Source organism: Lactuca serriola, chromosome 7 (assembly GCF_051521515.1).
Source record: "Lactuca serriola cultivar US96UC23 chromosome 7, Lser_US96UC23_V15, whole genome shotgun sequence".
NCBI lineage: Eukaryota > Viridiplantae > Streptophyta > Magnoliopsida > Asterales > Asteraceae > Lactuca > Lactuca serriola.
In genome coordinates this window covers 164326565-164332564 of record NC_136414.1, presented here as the reverse complement: position 1 = coordinate 164332564, position 6000 = coordinate 164326565, and positions in this window count along the sequence as shown.

Genomic DNA, 6000 nt, shown 5'->3' with positions numbered 1-6000 from the left:
ATAAGAGTGAACTTAAGTATTCTTCTTCTCAAGTTATTCCAAGGGTTTTTGGTGTTGTGTGAACCATTTGAGGTGAAACACTTGAGGCACTAAGCTCTTAAAGGTTCAAGATTTCAAGCTCCATCAAAAGGTATGTCATTCTACTAGATTCTTGTATTGTATATACTTCATATTATGCTAGTTAGGATGAAACCTTGGAATATTGAGTATTTGCATGTATAATAGAGAAAACATAGATTCAAGGTTTATAGGGCTACATGTACACCATAGGATTGTTAGAATGCTCAAAACCCATCAGTGGTATCAGAGCCTAGGGTTGTTTTTAATTATACTTGATGCTACTTGCTTTTTAAGGCTGAAAATCGAAGTTTTTTGTTGTCTGGACAGCTGACTCGACAAGTCCAGGGAGTGACTCGACGAGTCCATGCCTAAAAAATGCCTACATTCATCCAACTTGTCGAGTTGGTTCATGCACTCGACGAGTTCGACCACCTGACAACATATATTCGAGTTTTTTGGCTGGAGATGGACTAGGAACATTACTCTAAGCTGTTTTTGAACTTGTAAACCTGTTTTTGATGTGGTAATGTTCATGCTAATCCAATTTTGAAGATAATTGTCAATAGATTCATGTTTTTTATTAGTTTAATGGTTAGGCTAATTTCATGAAAATTGGTTGATTTGAATTATCTTGTTCTTATGAGTTAGTTTAGATTAATAGAAAATTATGTGATAATCTGTTTTCGATCCAAATTGATCTAAATGTTGTTCATAATATGTGTTTTTGTAACTTGACCTCAAGTTATATGAAAAGTCACATTTATGATTTTTAAAACTCATAAGATTTCCATAAGTTATAAAAATGAAGAGTCTCATTTTTAAAATGCTTTAAAGTCTTCCATAACTTGTCCTCAAGTTATGTAACTTGAAGAGTTTTTTCATTAAAACTACCTTAAACTCATAAGTTATGGAATTGAAAAGTTTTTTGAATTGTTCAAGACTTTCCCTCAAGTTTTGGAATTTGTAAAGTTTCCACTCATGAATACTTTAATTCCAAGTTAAACCCTTAGAATTTTAAAAGTTAAAATTAAACCCTTATACTATTATAATATTAATAGTTAATAATTATATATGTATGAGAACAAAGTCAGTCTTACCGTTAGTAGGCCATATTCACGAAGCCGGTCTATAAGGGGGTATAAGGTTACTGCCTATAAAATGACAATTTAATGGGTGTCCACGCTCACCCACCGCTTCCTTGACTGATGGAGGGTCGTTAGCTGAACGGGTTTGACAGGACTCTAATTCTCCCTTCATTATAAGTATAATGATAAATATAAAGTGATTAAACCTTTTATAAATTCTCAATCTTAGCTACTTTAGGAAAATTTGAATTTGGTGCTAACCCGTAAAATTACACTTTGCACTTTGTTTAAGTCGGTAGTGGAGCGTGTATGGTTAACCGGTACACTAGCCTGGATTTAACAAGGTAGGAAAAGGGTAACTTAATGTTTTTCATAGAATCGGTGGAGCGCATGTGGTTAACTGGAACATCGATTAAGTGATAAATATTAAGGGTACCAAATATATTTGCATGGGTATTCACACCTTGTTTGTGATCCTCAGCATCTCAGTCATAAACTTGAGAGCACAATCGAGATTGAAAAATGCCATTGAAAAGTTCAATGAATCTCAAAAGATCTAGGAGTTTCAAACCGATTAAAACCTAATTTCAATTTCGTTTTTTATGGTGGAAATTGGTGAATCGTCATTCGCCTACCTTCAAATATTTTATAGCTTGGATTACGACATCCCTCTTCCAAGTTATAAAATATCCTGTTGGTTCCTAGCCTTAATATTTCATATTGGGTGTTCTATTAAGGACTTAAATCAACTAACTTGAATAACTCCCATATTAGATGTCTGGTTCAGACATCTATGATCATCCCAAATACCTTGGAGCAAGCTTTCCTAATGAAGATGATGTTGAGTGGTTGGATCATGGAAATCATACTTCAATTCCTCCACCTCCTCCAATTATTCTCCCTAACCCACAAGCTCTTGAATAGTTCAAGGTCACTCAAGCCTTACTGGTAAGCAAAGTCTATGTGTGCTCACATCTTGGAGATGAAATCACATATTGACAAGCCGGGAGAGATAGGAATCCAAGTATGTACTCATCTAGTAATTTCTTTTTACAAAATTTGTTAAAAGTCTTGAATTTTTTTTAAAATGATATTTAGCCAGATTCTATTCTTCCAAGTGTTAGATGTGGGTTGGAAATGGCGATTCTAAATGTTATAGCTTCAGTACAAGGTTGTTTTTCCACTATGTTAAATATCCTTCACCCATCAGCACCCAAACAAGAAAATCCTCAAAAGTCATTAAATATTACAATTTGTGCCCTTCTTTACTCTAATGGAACTCCTTCAAAAGTTGCTTGAGATTTTACTAAATTACCCGTGTGGTGGTTTGATAGGAAACGACCCTTAATTTCTCACAACATGAACGAAACTTAAGCATTCTTCACAAGATTAGTGCATGATCTACTAGTTAAGCACTTTTTTCTATAATTATTCCAAATTCAAGACATTTATGCTTCATGTCTAATCATCAAAGATTGAGTTAATTGTATGTTTTATTTTTTTTATCCGAGCTCAAATCTCTTTTTCCTTACGCATAAATGATTTTGATTTAATTATTTATTTATCATCTTTATCTTTTGTTTGTAATTTAGGAATTTTATCACTTTTTACTTGGTCAAGAACCGCTCTCTATTTGCCTATCAGATGCAGTACCTGCTACTATAAGGCTTATGATAAAATCTTTGTAACAAAAATCTAAACTATGGATTGAACTCTTTTACAGGTACCATTACCTAAATGTTGTCATGAAAATAAAAAATAAAAAAAAACATTGGTTTATTTTATTGCAGATAGCAGGAATTTATGGCTACCAGCTCCTTGATGTTATTGTTTATTGCCTAGAATCAGTATGAATGTGCTTTTTCTGGAATTAAGGGTACTCTTTTGTTTGCATTTATATTTTAGGTTAATTGTTCTGAAATATTATTTGGTTATCGGTTTATTAGGATGTGTTGTTATTACCTTCTTGCTAACGTTCTAGTTTGTATGTCTACATGTTCGTAAGTCCGGTGGTCTTGCTAACACCATTACCCACTTTGATCATTTTGAAACTGAGGTTCTACCATTCAATATTTCCTTATTCTCCTTTAACCCTTTTTTTCTTTGTATCTCTAAACATATAGTTGTAAAAGAACTAACTTTAATAAGGAAAGAAATTAATTGTTGAAGTTTTTGATTGATTAGGTATCTTGATTGAACTGCATGGGTAGTGGGGCGGATAATTAGGAGGAATTGATGGAAAATCAAGCATTTAAAAAGATCCAACCAATTGTACATGTTTTGTTTTTCTATAATAAATATTATGCAATATTATTAATGTATACGTTCACCTACTATTGGAATGATTATTTGTATTTGACATATTAGTGCAATGAATTATCTTTCTTATTTGTTGTATTTTATTTTGTATTATGAGACTTCTAATGTGTTATTTAATTTGAAAATTACTAAATCTATCAAAATATATAATTTTTAAAACATTTAAAATTATGATACGCAAAAATGTGTGTCGTCTTTCTTTATGACAGGGGCTTTAATGATACACCATGTGAGACATAAATGTGTGTCGTAAGGTTACGACAAGCAAATGTGTGTTGTCTTCTTTATAACAGGGCCTTCCTTGACACGTATTGTATGTCGTAAGAGTGTGTCGTAAATGTGTGTCACAAATAGACGACGTGCATTTGTGTGTCGTCTATCGTTATGACAGGGCGTTCCTTGACATTCATTTGTGTGTCGTCTGAGCGTTTTACGACACACATTGTGTGTCGTAAAAGAGTGTTTTTGTAGTACTGTTAGTTACTTCAGGTAAGCCAAAAAAATGTCTTAACAGGGTAATATATTTCTCACTTTATACATATTTAGTCTTTAATATTTTTTTTTGTTGCAAAATAAGTCTTTATTGTTTTGGTACACATTCCATATTTATCATCGGTTTCTTTGAGTTTTTCTCACGAAATCCTACGTAGGACAATTGTTAATGACGTGCTCAAAGTTATTGATCCTTATGACCATCGCGACCTTGGTTGCTTAGGTCTTGTGGTTTTGCTTAGGTATTGTGTTCTGAACGTCACAATTCTTTGCACGATCTCGAATTTAACAATCTTTATATCCACACATTCGTGTTTGAGTCTAATATATTTTTCGTTTAGAGTACTCCTGTTGAAAATTAATATATATATATATATATATATATATATATATATATATATATATATATATATATATAAACTTTCATACATACATTTATATAGAATGCATGTATATAAAGATCATAAGTACAAATATATTACTTTTAATAGGAGAAATCTAAGTTCAAAACACAAAACCTAAGCCAAACCACAAGACCTAAACAATCAAGCAGCCGAGAACGCTATGGCTATAGGCATCAACAACCCCGAACACATCATTAATGATTGTCCCACCTAGGATTTCATGAGAAAAACTTAAAGAAACCGATCATAAGTCCTGAATGTGTACAAAAACAAAAAGGAATTATTTTGCAACAAAAAAATTATAAGGACTAAATGTGTAAAAAAAAAATATTAAGCACTAAATGTGTACAAAGTGAGAAATATATATTACCCTATTAATTCATTTTTCGGCTTACCTAGAGCAGCCAGTTATAAGGATCGGATGTGTACAGTTAAACAAATTGAAGGAGAAAATGTGAACAAGAAAAAAAAAACTAAGTGATCAAATGTGTATAAATCGAAAAATATATTACACTTTTAAGTCATTATCCCTTTATTAAACGAGCTCGAGCTCGAGCATATGTCACTAAGCTTGACTAGGTTCACAAGCCTAAACGAGCCTATATATAATATAATTAATTATTATTTTTATATATATTAAAATAAACATATATTTGGGGAATTAGGGATTTAGGATATTAGTAAACGAGCTTCTTAACGAGCTCAAACCGAGCTTAAGCTTTTCAAAACAACTAATTTACTTAAAAATCATAATAAATTTAAAATTTTCAAAACAACTAATTTACTTAAAAAGTGTTTACATAACCATTGTTTCCAAAAAAACATTATTCAAAATCAGAGACTCCCAAGATCCAACAACATAAAACCAAGGATTTGTATGGTCACGCCTTCACCTTGCCATGGTCCTCAGAAGTACCTGAAACAAAACTAAAATTGTAAGCAAACGCTTAGTAAGTTCCCCCAAAGTATCACCACATAAACATAACAAGCAACAACATGGATACAGAGACTTCAGCATGACTGGACCGCCTCACCGGGCCTTCAGCCTATCCAGACAACCCTGGGTGTCTTGGCCTTCAGTCTCAGCTCGTCCGCCTCAACCCAATAACCATCACATATCAACATACAACATAACCATCAATAACTAGCAGATACATGTAGTCATACATATCTAACAGATCACTACAACATAGCAACATCCTATATACTAGGATACAGATCTAAAATATCACTACAACATATCAACATATAGTAAACCATGATATCAATCGAATGGGCTGAACTTTGTGCCTTCAACCCTTAAGTATAGTGAGCAAAACTCACCTCTCAATCTGAATATAGTCTAAATGAATCTCTGCTCCGACAATCGGCACTACTCGACTCCTAGTAATCAAAACATTTCCCATTCTAAATTAATAACGCTTCCCAAAATACCCCTTGGTCAACGGTAAAAAGTCAAGTCAACACCCAACTAAGTCAACCCAACCGAGATAACTCAGCTGAGTATGTTGGGCGTACTCCTCTATATGCGGGGCATACTCGCTGGTGGACCAGACGACGAGAGTCTGACCTTGTATGCGTAGGGTACCACTTGGTACACTCAACATATGCACCTGGTCATCTCTTTTTCCATTAAGAGC